The sequence below is a fragment of the Salmo salar genome, chromosome 17 (assembly GCF_965601325.2).
Source record: "Salmo salar chromosome 17, fSalSal1, whole genome shotgun sequence".
Lineage (NCBI taxonomy): Eukaryota > Metazoa > Chordata > Actinopteri > Salmoniformes > Salmonidae > Salmo > Salmo salar.
Window position 1 is genome coordinate 15,030,001 of NC_138307.1, and position 23,991 is coordinate 15,053,991.

A 23,991-nucleotide genomic window follows, 5' to 3' on the forward strand; every position below is an offset into this window, starting at 1 on the left:
AGAGAGAGAGTTAAATACTACATTACATACACACACTGACCTGGTCTACCTTTAGAGAGAGAGAGAGAGAGTTAAATACTACATTACATACACACACTGACCTGGTCTATTATTAGAGAGAGAGAGAGTTAAATACTACATTACATACACACACTGACCTGGTCTACCTTTAGAGAGAGAGAGTTAAATACTACATTACATACACACACTGACCTGGTCTACTTATTAGAGAGAGAGAGAGTTAAATACTACATTACATACACACACTGACCTGGTCTACCTTTAGAGAGAGAGTTAAATACTACATTACATACACACACTGACCTGGTCTACCATTAGAGAGTTAAATACTACATTACATACACACACTGACCTGGTCTACCTTTAGAGAGAGTTAAATACTACATTACATACACACACTGACCTGGTCTACCATTAGAGAGATAAATACTACATTACATACACACACTGACCTGGTCTACCTTTAGAGAGAGAGAGTTAAATACTACATTACATACACACACTGACCTGGTCTACCTTTAGAGAGAGAGAGTTAAATACTACATTATCATACACACACTGACCTGGTCTACCTTTAGAGAGAGAGAGTTAAATACTACATTACATACACACACTGACCTGGTCTACTATTAGAGAGTTAAATACTACATTACATACACACACTGACCTGGTCTACCTTTAGAGAGAGAGAGTTAAATACTACATTACATACACACACTGACCTGGTCTACCTTTAGAGAGAGTTAAATACTACATTACATACACACACACTGACCTGGTCTACCTTTAGAGAGAGAGAGTTAAATACTACATTACATACACACACTGACCTGGTCTACCTTTAGAGAGAGAGAGACTTAAATAATACATTACATACACACACTGACCTGGTCTACCTTTAGAGAGAGAGAGTTAAATACTACATTACATACACACACTGACCTGGTCTACCTTTAGAGAGAGTTAAATACTACATTACATACACACACTGACCTGGTCTACATTTAGAGAGAGAGAGAGTTAAATACTACATTACATACACACACTGACCTGGTCTACCTTTAGAGAGAGAGAGTTAAATACTACATTACATACACACACTGACCTGGTCTACCTTTAGAGAGAGAGAGTTAAATACTACATTACATACACACACTGACCTGGTCTACCATTAGAGAGTTAAATACTACATTACATACACACACTGACCTGGTCTACCTTTAGAGAGAGTTAAATACACACACTGACCTGGTCTACCTTTAGAGAGAGAGTTAAATACTACATTACATACACACACTGACCTGGTCTACCTTTAGAGAGAGAGTTAAATACTACATTACATACACACACTGACCTGGTCTACCTTTAGAGAGAGAGAGTTAAATACTACATTACATACACACACTGACCTGGTCTACCTTTAGAGAGAGAGTTAAATACTACATTACATACACACACTGACCTGGTCTACCTTTAGAGAGAGAGAGTTAAATACTACATTACATACACACACTGACCTGGTCTACCTTTAGAGAGAGAGTTAAATACTACATTACATACACACACTGACCTGGTCTACCTTTAGAGAGAGTTAAATACTACATTACATACACACACTGACCTGGTCTACCATTAGAGAGAGTTAAATACTACATTACATACACACACTGACCTGGTCTACCTTTAGAGAGAGAGAGAGTTAAATACTACATTACATACACACACTGACCTGGTCTACCTTTAGAGAGAGAGAGTTAAATACTACATTACATACACACACTGACCTGGTCTACCTTTAGAGAGAGAGAGTTAAATACTACATTACATACACACACTGACCTGGTCTACCTTTAGAGAGAGAGAGTTAAATACTACATTACATACACACACTGACCTGGTCTACCTTTAGAGAGAGTTAAATACTACATTACATACACACACTGACCTGGTCTACCTTTAGAGAGAGAGTTAAATACTACATTACATACACACACTGACCTGGTCTACCTTTAGAGAGAGTTAAATACTACATTACATACACACACTGACCTGGTCTACCTTTAGAGAGAGAGAGAGTTAAATACTACATTACATACACACACTGACCTGGTCTACCTTTAGAGAGAGAGAGTTAAATACTACATTACATACACACACTGACCTGGTCTACCTTTAGAGAGAGAGAGTTAAATACTACATTACATACACACACTGACCTGGTCTACCTTTAGAGAGAGAGAGTTAAATACTACATTACATACACACACTGACCTGGTCTACCTTTAGAGAGAGAGAGTTAAATACTACATTACATACACACACTGACCTGGTCTACCTTTAGAGAGAGAGAGTTAAATACTACATTACATACACACACTGACCTGGTCTACCTTTGAGAGAGAGAGAGTTAAATACTACATTACATACACACACTGACCTGGTCTACCTTTAGAGAGTTAAATACTACATTACATAAGCACACTGACCTGGTCTACCTTTAGAGAGAGAGAGTTAAATACTACATTACATACACACACTGACCTGGTCTACCTTTAGAGAGAGAAAGTTAAATACTACATTACATACACACACTGACCTGGTCTACCTTTAGAGAGAGTTAAATACTACATTACATACACACACTGACCTGGTCTACCATTAGAGAGTTAAATACTACATTACATACACACACTGACCTGGTCTACCTTTAGAGAGAGAGAGTTAAATACTACATTACATACACACACTGACCTGGTCTACCTTTAGAGAGAGAGAGAGTTAAATACTACATTACATACACACACTGACCTGGTCTACCTTTAGAGAGAGAGAGTTAAATACTACATTACATACACACACTGACCTGGTCTACCTTTAGAGAGAGTTAAATACTACATTACATACACACACTGACCTGGTCTACCTTTAGAGAGAGAGAGTTAAATACTACATTACATACACACACTGACCTGGTCTACCTTTAGAGAGAGAGAGTTAAATACTACATTACATACACACACTGACCTGGTCTACCTTTAGAGAGTTAAATACTACATTACATACAGCACACTGACCTGGTCTACCTTTAGAGAGAGAGAGTTAAATACTACATTACATACACATACTGACCTGGTCTACCTTTAGAGAGAGTTAAATACTACATTACATACACACACTGACCTGGTCTACCTTTAGAGAGAGAGAGTTAAATACTACATTACATACACACACTGACCTGGTCTACCTTTAGAGAGTTAAATACTACATTACATAAGCACACTGACCTGGTCTACCTTTAGAGAGAGAGAGTTAAATACTACATTACATACACACACTGACCTGGTCTACCTTTAGAGAGAGAGAGTTAAATACTACATTACATACACACACTGACCTGGTCTACCTTTAGAGAGAGAAAGTTAAATACTACATTACATACACACACTGACCTGGTCTACCTTTAGAGAGAGTTAAATACTACATTACATACACACACTGACCTGGTCTACCTTTGAGAGAGAGAGAGTTAAATACTACATTACATACACACACTGACCTGGTCTACCTTTAGAGAGAGAGAGTTAAATACTACATTACATACACACACTGACCTGGTCTACCTTTAGAGAGAGTTAAATACTACATTACATACACACACTGACCTGGTCTACCTTTAGAGAGAGAGAGTTAAATACTACATTACATACACACACTGACCTGGTCTACCTTTAGAGAGAGAGAGTTAAATACTACATTACATACACACACTGACCTGGTCTACCTTTAGAGAGAGAGTTAAATACTACATTACATACACACACTGACCTGGTCTACCTTTAGAGAGAGTTAAATACTACATTACATACACACACTGACCTGGTCTACCTTTAGAGAGAGAGAGTTAAATACTACATTACATACACACACTGACCTGGTCTACCTTTAGAGAGAGTTAAATACTACATTACATACACACACTGACCTGGTCTACCTTTAGAGAGAGAGCGTTAAATACTACATTACATACACACACTGACCTGGTCTACCTTTAGAGAGAGAGTTAAATACTACATTACATACACACACTGACCTGGTCTACCTTTAGAGAGAGAGAGTTAAATACTACATTACATACACACACTGACCTGGTCTACCTTTAGAGAGAGAGTTAAATACTACATTACATACACACACTGACCTGGTCTACCTTTAGAGAGAGAGTTAAATACTACATTACATACACACACTGACCTGGTCTACCTTTAGAGAGAGAGAGTTAAATACTACATTACATACAAACACTGACCTGGTCTACCTTTAGAGAGAGAGAGTTAAATACTACATTACATACACACACTGACCTGGTCTACCTTTAGAGAGAGAGAGTTAAATACTACATTACATACACACACTGACCTGGTCTACCTTTAGAGAGAGAGTTAAATACTACATTACATACACACACTGACCTGGTCTACCTTTAGAGAGAGAGAGTTAAATACTACATTACATACACACACTGACCTGGTCTACCATTAGAGAGTTAAATACTACATTACATACACACACTGACCTGGTCTACCTTTAGAGAGAGAGAGTTAAATACTACATTACATACACACACTGACCTGGTCTACCTTTAGAGAGAGTTAAATACACACACTGACCTGGTCTACCTTTAGAGAGAGAGAGTTAAATACTACATTACATACACACACTGACCTGGTCTACCTTTAGAGAGAGAGAGTTAAATACTACATTACATACACACACTGACCTGGTCTACCTTTAGAGAGTTAAATACTACATTACATACACACACTGACCTGGTCTACCTTTAGAGAGAGAGAGTTAAATACTACATTACATACACACACTGACCTGGTCTACCTTTAGAGAGAGAGTTAAATACTACATTACATACACACACTGACCTGGTCTACCTTTAGAGAGAGAGAGTTAAATACTACATTACATACACACACTGACCTGGTCTACCTTTAGAGAGAGAGTTAAATACTACATTACATACACACACTGACCTGGTCTACCTTTAGAGAGAGAGAGTTAAATACTACATTACATACACACACTGACCTGGTCTACATTTAGAGAGAGAGAGAGTTAAATACTACATTACATACACACACTGACCTGGTCTACCTTTAGAGAGAGAGAGTTAAATACTACATTACATACACACACTGACCTGGTCTACCTTTAGAGAGAGTTAAATACTACATTACATACACACACTGACCTGGTCTACCTTTAGAGAGAGAGAGTTAAATACTACATTACATACACACACTGACCTGGTCTACCTTTAGAGAGAGTTAAATACTACATTACATACACACACTGACCTGGTCTACCTTTAGAGAGAGAGAGTTAAATACTACATTACATACACACACTGACCTGGTCTACCTTTAGAGAGAGAGAGTTAAATACTACATTACATACACACACTGACCTGGTCTACCTTTAGAGAGAGTTAAATACTACATTACATACACACACTGACCTGGTCTACCTTTAGAGAGAGAGAGTTAAATACTACATTACATACACACACTGACCTGGTCTACCTTTAGAGAGTTAAATACTACATTACATAAGCACACTGACCTGGTCTACCTTTAGAGAGAGAGAGTTAAATACTACATTACATACACACACTGACCTGGTCTACCTTTAGAGAGAGTTAAATACTACATTACATACACACACTGACCTGGTCTACCTTTAGAGAGAGAGAGTTAAATACTACATTACATACACACACTGACCTGGTCTACCTTTAGAGAGTTAAATACTACATTACATACAGCACACTGACCTGGTCTACCTTTAGAGAGAGAGAGTTAAATACTACATTACATACACACACTGACCTGGTCTACCTTTAGAGAGAGAGAGTTAAATACTACATTACATACACACACTGACCTGGTCTACCTTTAGAGAGTTAAATACTACATTACATAAGCACACTGACCTGGTCTACCTTTAGAGAGAGAGAGTTAAATACTACATTACATACACACACTGACCTGGTCTACCTTTAGAGAGAGAGAGTTAAATACTACATTACATACACACACTGACCTGGTCTACCTTTAGAGAGAGAAAGTTAAATACTACATTACATACACACACTGACCTGGTCTACCTTTAGAGAGAGTTAAATACTACATTACATACACACACTGACCTGGTCTACCTTTAGAGAGAGAGAGAGTTAAATACTACATTACATACACACACTGACCTGGTCTACCTTTAGAGAGAGTTAAATACTACATTACATACACACACTGACCTGGTCTACCTTTAGAGAGAGAGTTAAATACTACATTACATACACACACTGACCTGGTCTACCTTTAGAGAGAGAGAGTTAAATACTACATTACATACACACACTGACCTGGTCTACCTTTAGAGAGAGAGAGTTAAATACTACATTACATACACACACTGACCTGGTCTACCTTTAGAGAGAGAGTTAAATACTACATTACATACACACACTGACCTGGTCTACCATTAGAGAGTTAAATACTACATTACATACACACACTGACCTGGTCTACCTTTAGAGAGAGAGAGTTAAATACTACATTACATACACACACTGACCTGGTCTACCTTTGAGAGAGAGAGAGTTAAATACTACATTACATACACACACTGACCTGGTCTACCTTTAGAGAGAGAGAGTTAAATACTACATTACATACACACACTGACCTGGTCTACCTTTAGAGAGAGTTAAATACTACATTACATACACACACTGACCTGGTCTACCTTTAGAGAGAGAGAGTTAAATACTACATTACATACACACACTGACCTGGTCTACCTTTAGAGAGAGAGAGTTAAATACTACATTACATACACACACTGACCTGGTCTACCTTTAGAGAGAGAGAGTTAAATACTACATTACATACACACACTGACCTGGTCTACCTTTAGAGAGAGAGTTAAATACTACATTACATACACACACTGACCTGGTCTACCTTTAGAGAGTTAAATACTACATTACATACACACACTGACCTGGTCTACCTTTAGAGAGAGAGAGTTAAATACTACATTACATACACACACTGACCTGGTCTACCTTTAGAGAGAGTTAAATACTACATTACATACACACACTGACCTGGTCTACCTTTAGAGAGAGAGTTAAATACTACATTACATACACACACTGACCTGGTCTACCTTTAGAGAGAGAGAGTTAAATACTACATTACATACACACACTGACCTGGTCTACCTTTAGAGAGAGAGTTAAATACTACATTACATACACACACTGACCTGGTCTACCTTTAGAGAGAGAGAGTTAAATACTACATTACATACACACACTGACCTGGTCTACCTTTAGAGAGAGAGTTAAATACTACATTACATACACACACTGACCTGGTCTACCTTTAGAGAGAGAGAGTTAAATACTACATTACATACACACACTGACCTGGTCTACCTTTAGAGAGAGAGTTAAATACTACATTACATACACACACTGACCTGGTCTACCTTTAGAGAGAGAGAGTTAAATACTACATTACATACACACACTGACCTGGTCTACCTTTAGAGAGAGAGTTAAATACTACATTACATACACACACTGACCTGGTCTACCTTTAGAGAGAGAGAGTTAAATACTACATTACATACACACACTGACCTGGTCTACCATTAGAGAGTTAAATACTACATTACATACACACACTGACCTGGTCTACCTTTAGAGAGAGAGAGTTAAATACTACATTACATACACACACTGACCTGGTCTACCTTTAGAGAGAGAGAGTTAAATACTACATTACATACACACACTGACCTGGTCTACCTTTAGAGAGAGAGTTAAATACTACATTACATACACACACTGACCTGGTCTACCTTTAGAGAGAGAGAGTTAAATACTACATTACATACACACACTGACCTGGTCTACCTTTAGAGAGAGAGTTAAATACTACATTACATACACACACTGACCTGGTCTACCTTTAGAGAGAGTTAAATACTACATTACATACACACACTGACCTGGTCTACCTTTAGAGAGAGTTAAATACACACACTGACCTGGTCTACCTTTAGAGAGAGAGAGTTAAATACTACATTACATACACACACTGACCTGGTCTACCTTTAGAGAGAGAGAGTTAAATACTACATTACATACACACACTGACCTGGTCTACCTTTAGAGAGAGAGAGTTAAATACTACATTACATACACACACTGACCTGGTCTACCTTTGAGAGAGAGTTAAATACTACATTACATACACACACTGACCTGGTCTACCTTTAGAGAGAGAGAGTTAAATACTACATTACATACACACACTGACCTGGTCTACCTTTAGAGAGAGAGTTAAATACTACATTACATACACACACTGACCTGGTCTACCTTTAGAGAGAGTTAAATACTACATTACATACACACACTGACCTGGTCTACCTTTAGAGAGAGAGAGTTAAATACTACATTACATACACACACTGACCTGGTCTACCTTTAGAGAGAGAGAGTTAAATACTACATTACATACACACACTGACCTGGTCTACCTTTAGAGAGAGAGTTAAATACTACATTACATACACACACTGACCTGGTCTACCTTTAGAGAGAGAGAGTTAAATACTACATTACATACACACACTGACCTGGTCTACCTTTAGAGAGAGAGAGTTAAATACTACATTACATACACACACTGACCTGGTCTACCTTTAGAGAGAGAGAGTTAAATACTACATTACATACACACACTGACCTGGTCTACCTTTAGAGAGAGTTAAATACTACATTACATACACACACTGACCTGGTCTACCTTTAGAGAGAGAGAGTTAAATACTACATTACATACACACACTGACCTGGTCTACCTTTAGAGAGAGAGAGTTAAATACTACATTACATACACACACTGACCTGGTCTACCTTTAGAGAGAGTTAAATACTACATTACATACACACACTGACCTGGTCTACCTTTAGAGAGAGAGAGTTAAATACTACATTACATACACACACTGACCTGGTCTACCTTTAGAGAGTTAAATACTACATTACATAAGCACACTGACCTGGTCTACCTTTAGAGAGAGAGAGTTAAATACTACATTACATACACACACTGACCTGGTCTACCTTTAGAGAGAGTTAAATACTACATTACATACACACACTGACCTGGTCTACCTTTAGAGAGAGAGAGTTAAATACTACATTACATACACACACTGACCTGGTCTACCTTTAGAGAGTTAAATACTACATTACATACACACACTGACCTGGTCTACCTTTAGAGAGAGAGAGTTAAATACTACATTACATACACACACTGACCTGGTCTACCTTTAGAGAGAGAAGTTAAATACTACATTACATACACACACTGACCTGGTCTACCTTTAGAGAGAGTTAAATACTACATTACATACACACACTGACCTGGTCTACCTTTAGAGAGAGAGAGTTAAATACTACATTACATACACACACTGACCTGGTCTACCTTTAGAGAGAGAAGTTAAATACTACATTACATACACACACTGACCTGGTCTACCTTTAGAGAGAGTTAAATACTACATTACATACACACACTGACCTGGTCTACCTTTAGAGAGAGAGTTAAATACTACATTACATACACACACTGACCTGGTCTACCTTTAGAGAGAGAGTTAAATACTACATTACATACACACACTGACCTGGTCTACCTTTAGAGAGAGAGAGTTAAATACTACATTACATACACACACTGACCTGGTCTACCTTTAGAGAGAGAGAGTTAAATACTACATTACATACACACACTGACCTGGTCTACCTTTAGAGAGAGAGAGTTAAATACTACATTACATACACACACTGACCTGGTCTACCTTTAGAGAGAGAGAGTTAAATACTACATTACATACACACACTGACCTGGTCTACCTTTAGAGAGAGAGAGTTAAATACTACATTACATACACACACTGACCTGGTCTACCTTTAGAGAGAGAGAGTTAAATACTACATTACATACACACACTGACCTGGTCTACCATTGAGAGAGTTAAATACTACATTACATACACACACTGACCTGGTCTACCTTTAGAGAGAGAGAGTTAAATACTACATTACATACACACACTGACCTGGTCTACCTTTAGAGAGAGTTACAATACACACACTGACCTGGTCTACCTTTAGAGAGAGAGAGTTAAATACTACATTACATACACACACTGACCTGGTCTACCTTTAGAGAGAGAGTTAAATACTACATTACATACACACACTGACCTGGTCTACCTTTAGAGAGAGAGAGTTAAATACTACATTACATACACACACTGACCTGGTCTACCTTTAGAGAGAGAGTTAAATACTACATTACATACACACACTGACCTGGTCTACCTTTAGAGAGAGAGAGTTAAATACTACATTACATACACACACTGACCTGGTCTACCTTTAGAGAGAGAGTTAAATACTACATTACATACACACACTGACCTGGTCTACCTTTAGAGAGAGAGAGTTAAATACTACATTACATACACACACTGACCTGGTCTACCTTTAGAGAGAGTTAAATACTACATTACATACACACACTGACCTGGTCTACCTTTAGAGAGAGAGAGTTAAATACTACATTACATACACACACTGACCTGGTCTACCTTTAGAGAGAGAGTTAAATACTACATTACATACACACACTGACCTGGTCTACCTTTAGAGAGAGAGTTAAATACTACATTACATACACACACTGACCTGGTCTACCTTTAGAGAGAGAGAGTTAAATACTACATTACATACACACACTGACCTGGTCTACCTTTAGAGAGAGTTAAATACTACATTACATACACACACTGACCTGGTCTACCTTTAGAGAGAGAGAGTTAAATACTACATTACATACACACACTGACCTGGTCTACCTTTAGAGAGAGAGAGTTAAATACTACATTACATACACACACTGACCTGGTCTACCTTTAGAGAGAGAGAGTTAAATACTACATTACATACACACACTGACCTGGTCTACCTTTAGAGAGAGAGAGTTAAATACTACATTACATACACACACTGACCTGGTCTACCTTTAGAGGAGAGAGAGTTAAATACTACATTACATACACACACTGACCTGGTCTACCTTTAGAGAGAGAGAGTTAAATACTACATTACATACACACACTGACCTGGTCTACCTTTAGAGAGAGTTAAATACTACATTACATACACACACTGACCTGGTCTACCTTTAGAGAGAGAGAGTTAAATACTACATTACATACACACACTGACCTGGTCTACCTTTAGAGAGAGTTAAATACTACATTACATACACACACTGACCTGGTCTACCTTTAGAGAGAGAGTTAAATACTACATTACATACACACACTGACCTGGTCTACCTTTAGAGAGAGAGAGTTAAATACTACATTACATACACACACTGACCTGGTCTACCTTTAGAGAGAGAAGTTAAATACTACATTACATACACACACTGACCTGGTCTACCTTTAGAGAGAGAGAGTTAAATACTACATTACATACACACACTGACCTGGTCTACCTTTAGAGAGAGAGAGTTAAATACTACATTACATACACACACTGACCTGGTCTACCTTTAGAGAGAGAGAGTTAAATACTACATTACATACACACACTGACCTGGTCTACCTTTAGAGAGAGTTAAATACTACATTACATACACACACTGACCTGGTCTACCTTTAGAGAGAGAGAGTTAAATACTACATTACATACACACACTGACCTGGTCTACCTTTAGAGAGAGAGTTAAATACTACATTACATACACACACTGACCTGGTCTACCTTTAGAGAGAGAGAGTTAAATACTACATTACATACACACACTGACCTGGTCTACCTTTAGAGAGAGAGAGTTAAATACTACATTACATACACACACTGACCTGGTCTACCTTTAGAGAGAGAGAGTTAAATACTACATTACATACACACACTGACCTGGTCTACCTTTAGAGAGAGAGTTAAATACTACATTACATACACACACTGACCTGGTCTACCTTTAGAGAGAGTTAAATACTACATTACATACACACACTGACCTGGTCTACCTTTAGAGAGAGAGAGTTAAATACTACATTACATACACACACTGACCTGGTCTACCTTTAGAGAGAGAGAGAGTTAAATACTACATTACATACACACACTGACCTGGTCTACCTTTAGAGAGAGAGAGTTAAATACTACATTACATACACACACTGACCTGGTCTACCTTTAGAGAGAGTTAAATACTACATTACATACACACACTGACCTGGTCTACCTTTAGAGAGAGAGAGTTAAATACTACATTACATACACACACTGACCTGGTCTACCTTTAGAGAGAGAGAGTTAAATACTACATTACATACACACACTGACCTGGTCTACCTTTGAGAGAGAGAGTTAAATACTACATTACATACACACACTGACCTGGTCTACCTTTAGAGAGAGAGAGTTAAATACTACATTACATACACACACTGACCTGGTCTACCTTTAGAGAGAGTTAAATACTACATTACATACACACACTGACCTGGTCTACCTTTAGAGAGAGAGAGTTAAATACTACATTACATACACACACTGACCTGGTCTACCTTTAGAGAGAGTTAAATACTACATTACATACACACACTGACCTGGTCTACCTTTAGAGAGAGAGAGTTAAATACTACATTACATACACACACTGACCTGGTCTACCTTTAGAGAGAGTTAAATACTACATTACATACACACACTGACCTGGTCTACCTTTAGAGAGAGAGAGTTAAATACTACATTACATACACACACTGACCTGGTCTACCTTTAGAGAGAGAGAGTTAAATACTACATTACATACACACACTGACCTGGTCTACCTTTAGAGAGTTAAATACTACATTACATACACACACTGACCTGGTCTACCTTTAGAGAGAGAGAGTTAAATACTACATTACATACACACACTGACCTGGTCTACCTTTAGAGAGAGAGAGTTAAATACTACATTACATACACACACTGACCTGGTCTACCTTTAGAGAGAGAAGTTAAATACTACATTACATACACACACTGACCTGGTCTACCTTTAGAGAGAGTTAAATACTACATTACATACACACACTGACCTGGTCTACCTTTAGAGAGAGAGAGTTAAATACTACATTACATACACACACTGACCTGGTCTACCTTTAGAGAGAGTTAAATACTACATTACATACACACACTGACCTGGTCTACCTTTAGAGAGAGAGTTAAATACTACATTACATACACACACTGACCTGGTCTACCTTTAGAGAGAGAGAGTTAAATACTACATTACATACACACACTGACCTGGTCTACCTTTAGAGAGAGAGAGTTAAATACTACATTACATACACACACTGACCTGGTCTACCTTTAGAGAGAGAGTTAAATACTACATTACATACACACACTGACCTGGTCTACCTTTGAGAGAGAGTTAAATACTACATTACATACACACACTGACCTGGTCTACCTTTAGAGAGAGAGAGTTAAATACTACATTACATACACACACTGACCTGGTCTACCTTTAGAGAGAGTTAAATACTACATTACATACACACACTGACCTGGTCTACCTTTAGAGAGAGAGTTAAATACTACATTACATACACACACTGACCTGGTCTACCTTTAGAGAGAGAGAGTTAAATACTACATTACATACACACACTGACCTGGTCTACCTTTAGAGAGAGAGTTAAATACTACATTACATACACACACTGACCTGGTCTACCTTTAGAGAGAGAGAGTTAAATACTACATTACATACACACACTGACCTGGTCTACCTTTAGAGAGAGAGTTAAATACTACATTACATACACACACTGACCTGGTCTACCTTTAGAGAGAGAGAGTTAAATACTACATTACATACACACACTGACCTGGTCTACCTTTAGAGAGAGAGTTAAATACTACATTACATACACACACTGACCTGGTCTACCTTTAGAGAGAGAGAGTTAAATACTACATTACATACACACACTGACCTGGTCTACCTTTAGAGAGAGAGAGTTAAATACTACATTACATACACACACTGACCTGGTCTACCTTTAGAGAGAGAGAGTTAAATACTACATTACATACACACACTGACCTGGTCTACCTTTAGAGAGAGAGTTAAATACTACATTACATACACACACTGACCTGGTCTACCTTTAGAGAGAGAGAGTTAAATACTACATTACATACACACACTGACCTGGTCTACCTTTAGAGAGAGAGAGTTAAATACTACATTACATACACACACTGACCTGGTCTACCTTTAGAGAGAGAGGTTAAATACTACATTACATACACACACTGACCTGGTCTACCTTTAGAGAGAGTTAAATACTACATTACATACACACACTGACCTGGTCTACCTTTAGAGAGAGAGAGTTAAATACTACATTACATACACACACTGACCTGGTCTACCTTTAGAGAGAGAGAGTTAAATACTACATTACATACACACACTGACCTGGTCTACCTTTAGAGAGAGAGAGTTAAATACTACATTACATACACACACTGACCTGGTCTACCTTTAGAGAGAGAGAGTTAAATACTACATTACATACACACACTGACCTGGTCTACCTTTAGAGAGAGAGTTAAATACTACATTACATACACACACTGACCTGGTCTACCTTTAGAGAGAGAGAGTTAAATACTACATTACATACACACACTGACCTGGTCTACCTTTAGAGAGAGAGTTAAATACTACATTACATACACACACTGACCTGGTCTACCTTTAGAGAGAGAGTTAAATACTACATTACATACACACACTGACCTGGTCTACCTTTAGAGAGAGAGAGTTAAATACTACATTACATACACACACTGACCTGGTCTACCTTTAGAGAGAGAGAGTTAAATACTACATTACATACACACACTGACCTGGTCTACCTTTAGAGAGAGAGTTAAATACTACATTACATACACACACTGACCTGGTCTACCTTTAGAGAGAGTTAAATACTACATTACATACACACACTGACCTGGTCTACCTTTAGAGAGAGAGAGTTAAATACTACATTACATACACACACTGACCTGGTCTACCTTTGAGAGAGAGAGTTAAATACTACATTACATACACACACTGACCTGGTCTACCTTTAGAGAGAGAGAGTTAAATACTACATTACATACACACACTGACCTGGTCTACCTTTAGAGAGAGAGAGTTAAATACTACATTACATACACACACTGACCTGGTCTACCTTTAGAGAGAGAGTTAAATACTACATTACATACACACACTGACCTGGTCTACCTTTAGAGAGAGAGAGTTAAATACTACATTACATACACACACTGACCTGGTCTACCTTTAGAGAGAGAGTTAAATACTACATTACATACACACACTGACCTGGTCTACCTTTAGAGAGAGAGAGTTAAATACTACATTACATACACACACTGACCTGGTCTACCTTTAGAGAGAGAGTTAAATACTACATTACATACACACACTGACCTGGTCTACCTTTAGAGAGAGAGAGTTAAATACTACATTACATACACACACTGACCTGGTCTACCTTTAGAGAGAGAGTTAAATACTACATTACATACACACACTGACCTGGTCTACCTTTAGAGAGAGAGAGTTAAATACTACATTACATACACACACTGACCTGGTCTACCTTTAGAGAGAGAGTTAAATACTACATTACATACACACACTGACCTGGTCTACCTTTAGAGAGAGAGAGTTAAATACTACATTACATACACACACTGACCTGGTCTACCTTTAGAGAGAGAGTTAAATACTACATTACATACACACACTGACCTGGTCTACCTTTAGAGAGAGAGTTAAATACTACATTACATACACACACTGACCTGGTCTACCTTTAGAGAGAGAGCAGTTAAATACTACATTACATACACACACTGACCTGGTCTACCTTTAGAGAGAGAGAGTTAAATACTACATTACATACACACACTGACCTGGTCTACCTTTAGAGAGAGAGAGTTAAATACTACATTACATACACACACTGACCTGGTCTACCTTTAGAGAGAGAGAGTTAAATACTACATTACATACACACACTGACCTGGTCTACCTTTAGAGAGAGTTAAATACTACATTACATACACACACTGACCTGGTCTACCTTTAGAGAGAGAGAGTTAAATACTACATTACATACACACACTGACCTGGTCTACCTTTAGAGAGAGAGTTAAATACTACATTACATACACACACTGACCTGGTCTACCTTTAGAGAGAGTTAAATACTACATTACATACACACACTGACCTGGTCTACCTTTAGAGAGAGAGAGTTAAATACTACATTACATACACACACTGACCTGGTCTACCTTTAGAGAGAGAGAGTTAAATACTACATTACATACACACACTGACCTGGTCTACCTTTAGAGAGAGAGTTAAATACTACATTACATACACACACTGACCTGGTCTACCTTTAGAGAGAGAGAGTTAAATACTACATTACATACACACACTGACCTGGTCTACCTTTAGAGAGAGAGAGTTAAATACTACATTACATACACACACTGACCTGGTCTACCTTTAGAGAGAGAGAGTTAAATACTACATTACATACACACACTGACCTGGTCTACCTTTAGAGAGAGTTAAATACTACATTACATACACACACTGACCTGGTCTACCTTTAGAGAGAGAGAGTTAAATACTACATTACATACACACACTGACCTGGTCTACCTTTAGAGAGAGTTAAATACTACATTACATACACACACTGACCTGGTCTACCTTTAGAGAGAGAGAGTTAAATACTACATTACATACACACACTGACCTGGTCTACCTTTAGAGAGAGAGAGTTAAATACTACATTACATACACACACTGACCTGGTCTACCTTTAGAGAGAGTTAAATACTACATTACATACACACACTGACCTGGTCTACCTTTAGAGAGAGAGAGTTAAATACTACATTACATACACACACTGACCTGGTCTACCTTTAGAGAGAGTTAAATACTACATTACATACACACACTGACCTGGTCTACCTTTAGAGAGAGAGAGTTAAATACTACATTACATACACACACTGACCTGGTCTACCTTTAGAGAGAGAGAGTTAAATACTACATTACATACACACACTGACCTGGTCTACCTTTAGAGAGAGAGAGTTAAATACTACATTACATACACACACTGACCTGGTCTACCTTTAGAGAGAGTTAAATACTACATTACATACACACACTGACCTGGTCTACCTTTAGAGAGAGTTAAATACTACATTACATACACACACTGACCTGGTCTACCTTTAGAGAGAGAGAGTTAAATACTACATTACATACACACACTGACCTGGTCTACCTTTAGAGAGTTAAATACTACATTACATACAGCACACTGACCTGGTCTACCTTTAGAGAGAGAGAGTTAAATACTACATTACATACACACACTGACCTGGTCTACCTTTAGAGAGAGAGAGTTAAATACTACATTACATACACACACTGACCTGGTCTACCTTTAGAGAGAGAAGTTAAATACTACATTACATACACACACTGACCTGGTCTACCTTTAGAGAGAGTTAAATACTACATTACATACACACACTGACCTGGTCTACCTTTAGAGAGAGAGTTAAATACTACATTACATACACACACTGACCTGGTCTACCTTTAGAGAGAGAGTTAAATACTACATTACATACACACACTGACCTGGTCTACCTTTAGAGAGAGAGAGTTAAATACTACATTACATACACACACTGACCTGGTCTACCTTTAGAGAGAGAGAGTTAAATACTACATTACATACACACACTGACCTGGTCTACCTTTAGAGAGAGAGAGTTAAATACTACATTACATACACACACTGACCTGGTCTACCTTTAGAGAGAGAGAGTTAAATACTACATTACATACACACACTGACCTGGTCTACCTTTGAGAGAGAGTTAAATACTACATTACATACACACACTGACCTGGTCTACCTTTAGAGAGAGAGAGTTAAATACTACATTACATACACACACTGACCTGGTCTACCTTTAGAGAGAGAGAGTTAAATACTACATTACATACACACACTGACCTGGTCTACCTTTAGAGAGTTAAATACTACATTACATACACACACTGACCTGGTCTACCTTTAGAGAGAGAGAGTTAAATACTACATTACATACACACACTGACCTGGTCTACCTTTAGAGAGAGTTAAATACACACACTGACCTGGTCTACCTTTAGAGAGAGAGAGTTAAATACTACATTACATACACACACTGACCTGGTCTACCTTTAGAGAGAGAGAGTTAAATACTACATTACATACACACACTGACCTGGTCTACCTTTAGAGAGAGAGAGTTAAATACTACATTACATACACACACTGACCTGGTCTACCTTTAGAGAGTTAAATACTACATTACATACACACACTGACCTGGTCTACCTTTAGAGAGAGTTAAATACTACATTACATACACACACTGACCTGGTCTACCTTTAGAGAGAGTTAAATACTACATTACATACACACACTGACCTGGTCTACCTTTAGAGAGAGTTAAATACTACATTACATACACACACTGACCTGGTCTACCTTTAGAGAGAGAGAGTTAAATACTACATTACATACACACACTGACCTGGTCTACCTTTAGAGAGAGAGAGTTAAATACTACATTACATACACACACTGACCTGGTCTACCTTTAGAGAGAGAGAGTTAAATACTACATTACATACACACACTGACCTGGTCTACCTTTAGAGAGAGAGAGTTAAATACTACATTACATACACACACTGACCTGGTCTACCTTTAGAGAGAGAGAGTTAAATACTACATTACATACACACACTGACCTGGTCTACCTTTAGAGAGAGAGAGTTAAATACTACATTACATACACACACTGACCTGGTCTACCTTTAGAGAGAGTTAAATACTACATTACATACACACACTGACCTGGTCTACCTTTAGAGAGAGAGAGTTAAATACTACATTACATACACACACTGACCTGGTCTACCTTTAGAGAGAGTTAAATACTACATTACATACACACACTGACCTGGTCTACCTTTAGAGAGAGAGAGTTAAATACTACATTACATACACACACTGACCTGGTCTACCTTTAGAGAGTTAAATACTACATTACATACACACACTGACCTGGTCTACCTTTAGAGAGTTAAATACTACATTACATACACACACTGACCTGGTCTACCTTTAGAGAGAGAGAGTTAAATACTACATTACATACACACACTGACCTGGTCTACCTTTAGAGAGAGAGAGTTAAATACTACATTACATACACACACTGACCTGGTCTACCTTTAGAGAGAGTTAAATACTACATTACATACACACACTGACCTGGTCTACCTTTAGAGAGAGAGAGTTAAATACTACATTACATACACACACTGACCTGGTCTACCTTTAGAGAGAGAGAGTTAAATACTACATTACATACACACACTGACCTGGTCTACCATTAGAGAGTTAAATACTACATTACATACACACACTGACCTGGTCTACCTTTAGAGAGAGAGAGTTAAATACTACATTACATACACACACTGACCTGGTCTACCTTTAGAGAGAGTTAAATACACACACTGACCTGGTCTACCTTTAGAGAGAGAGAGTTAAATACTACATTACATACACACACTGACCTGGTCTACCTTTAGAGAGGTTAAATACTACATTACATACACACACTGACCTGGTCTACCTTTAGAGAGAGAGAGTTAAATACTACATTACATACACACACTGACCTGGTCTACCTTTAGAGAGAGAGTTAAATACTACATTACATACACACACTGACCTGGTCTACCTTTAGAGAGAGAGAGTTAAATACTACATTACATACACACACTGACCTGGTCTACCTTTAGAGAGAGAGTTAAATACTACATTACATACACACACTGACCTGGTCTACCTTTAGAGAGAGAGAGTTAAATACTACATTACATACACACACTGACCTGGTCTACCTTTAGAGAGTTAAATACTACATTACATACACACACTGACCTGGTCTACCTTTAGAGAGAGAGAGTTAAATACTACATTACATACACACACTGACCTGGTCTACCTTTAGAGAGAGAGTTAAATACTACATTACATACACACACTGACCTGGTCTACCTTTAGAGAGAGTTAAATACTACATTACATACACACACTGACCTGGTCTACCTTTAGAGAGAGAGAGTTAAATACTACATTACATACACACACTGACCTGGTCTACCTTTAGAGAGTTAAATACTACATTACATACAGCACACTGACCTGGTCTACCTTTAGAGAGAGAGAGTTAAATACTACATTACATACACACACTGACCTGGTCTACCTTTAGAGAGAGAGAGTTAAATACTACATTACATACACACACTGACCTGGTCTACCTTTAGAGAGAGAGAGTTAAATACTACATTACATACACACACTGACCTGGTCTACCTTTAGAGAGAGAGAGTTAAATACTACATTACATACACACACTGACCTGGTCTACCTTTAGAGAGAGAGAGTTAAATACTACATTACATACACACACTGACCTGGTCTACCTTTAGAGAGAGAGAGTTAAATACTACATTACATACACACACTGACCTGGTCTACCTTTAGAGAGAGTTAAATACTACATTACATACACACACTGACCTGGTCTACCTTTAGAGAGAGAGAGAGTTAAATACTACATTACATACACACACTGACCTGGTCTACCTTTAGAGAGAGTTAAATACTACATTACATACACACACTGACCTGGTCTACCTTTAGAGAGAGAGTTAAATACTACATTACATACACACACTGACCTGGTCTACCTTTAGAGAGAGAGAGTTAAATACTACATTACATACACACACTGACCTGGTCTACCTTTAGAGAGAGAGAGTTAAATACTACATTACATACACACACTGACCTGGTCTACCTTTAGAGAGAGAGAGTTAAATACTACATTACATACACACACTGACCTGGTCTACCTTTAGAGAGAGAGAGTTAAATACTACATTACATACACACACTGACCTGGTCTACCTTTAGAGAGAGAGAGTTAAATACTACATTACATACACACACTGACCTGGTCTACCTTTAGAGAGAGAGAGTTAAATACTACATTACATACACACACTGACCTGGTCTACCTTTAGAGAGAGAGAGTTAAATACTACATTACATACACACACTGACCTGGTCTACCTTTAGAGAGAGTTAAATACTACATTACATACACACACTGACCTGGTCTACCTTTAGAGAGAGAGAGTTAAATACTACATTACATACACACACTGACCTGGTCTACCTTTAGAGAGAGTTAATACTACATACACACACTGACCTGGTCTACCTTTAGAGAGAGAGAGTTAAATACTACATTACATACACACACTGACCTGGTCTACCTTTAGAGAGAGAGAGTTAAATACTACATTACATACACACACTGACCTGGTCTACCTTTAGAGAGAGTTAAATACTACATTACATACACACACTGACCTGGTCTACCTTTAGAGAGAGAGAGTTAAATACTACATTACATACACACACTGACCTGGTCTACCTTTAGAGAGAGTTAAATACTACATTACATACACACACTGACCTGGTCTACCTTTAGAGAGAGAGAGTTAAATACTACATTACATACACACACTGACCTGGTCTACCTTTAGAGAGAGAGAGAGTTAAATACTACATTACATACACACACTGACCTGGTCTACCTTTAGAGAGAGTTAAATACTACATTACATACACACACTGACCTGGTCTACCTTTAGAGAGAGTTAAATACTACATTACATACACACACTGACCTGGTCTACCTTTAGAGAGAGAGTTAAATACTACATTACATACACACACTGACCTGGTCTACCTTTAGAGAGAGTTAAATACTACATTACATACACACACTGACCTGGTCTACCTTTAGAGAGAGAGAGAGTTAAATACTACATTACATACACACACTGACCTGGTCTACCTTTAGAGAGAGAGAGTTAAATACTACATTACATACACACACTGACCTGGTCTACCTTTAGAGAGAGAGAGTTAAATACTACATTACATACACACACTGACCTGGTCTACCTTTAGAGAGAGAGAGTTAAATACTACATTACATACACACACTGACCTGGTCTACCTTTAGAGAGAGAGAGTTAAATACTACATTACATACACACACTGACCTGGTCTACCTTTAGAGAGAGAGAGTTAAATACTACATTACATACACACACTGACCTGGTCTACCTTTAGAGAGAGAGTTAAATACTACATTACATACACACACTGACCTGGTCTACCTTTAGAGAGAGAGAGTTAAATACTACATTACATACACACACTGACCTGGTCTACCTTTGAGAGAGTTAAATACTACATTACATACACACACTGACCTGGTCTACCTTTAGAGAGAGAGAGTTAAATACTACATTACATACACACACTGACCTGGTCTACCTTTAGAGAGAGAGAGTTAAATACTACATTACATACACACACTGACCTGGTCTACCTTTAGAGAGAGTTAAATACTACATTACATACACACACTGACCTGGTCTACCTTTAGAGAGAGAGAGTTAAATACTACATTACATACACACACTGACCTGGTCTACCTTTAGAGAGAGAGAGTTAAATACTACATTACATACACACACTGACCTGGTCTACCTTTAGAGAGAGTTAAATACACACACTGACCTGGTCTACCTTTAGAGAGAGAGAGTTAAATACTACATTACATACACACACTGACCTGGTCTACCTTTAGAGAGAGAGAGTTAAATACTACATTACATACACACACTGACCTGGTCTACCTTTAGAGAGAGAGTTAAATACTACATTACATACACACACTGACCTGGTCTACCTTTAGAGAGAGAGAGTTAAATACTACATTACATACACACACTGACCTGGTCTACCTTTAGAGAGAGAGTTAAATACTACATTACATACACACACTGACCTGGTCTACCTTTAGAGAGAGAGAGTTAAATACTACATTACATACACACACTGACCTGGTCTACCTTTAGAGAGAGTTAAATACTACATTACATACACACACTGACCTGGTCTACCTTTAGAGAGAGAGAGTTAAATACTACATTACATACACACACTGACCTGGTCTACCTTTAGAGAGAGAGAGTTAAATACTACATTACATACACACACTGACCTGGTCTACCTTTAGAGAGTTAAATACTACATTACATACACACACTGACCTGGTCTACCTTTAGAGAGAGAGAGTTAAATACTACATTACATACACACACTGACCTGGTCTACCTTTAGAGAGAGAGAGTTAAATACTACATTACATACACACACTGACCTGGTCTACCTTTAGAGAGAGAAGTTAAATACTACATTACATACACACACTGACCTGGTCTACCTTTAGAGAGAGTTAAATACTACATTACATACACACACTGACCTGGTCTACCTTTAGAGAGAGAGAGTTAAATACTACATTACATACACACACTGACCTGGTCTACCTTTAGAGAGAGAGTTAAATACTACATTACATACACACACTGACCTGGTCTACCTTTAGAGAGAGAGAGTTAAATACTACATTACATACACACACTGACCTGG

The 23,991-nt window shown here is 37.9% G+C and overlaps 1 protein-coding gene across 1 annotated transcript in view; it reads right to left on the reverse strand.

The window, feature by feature from the left end:
- The window catches only part of LOC106591582 (fibronectin type III domain-containing protein 3B), a 257,995-nt gene that overhangs the window by 134,346 nt on the left and 99,658 nt on the right, over positions 1 to 23,991 (reverse strand). The window lies entirely within an intron of this gene.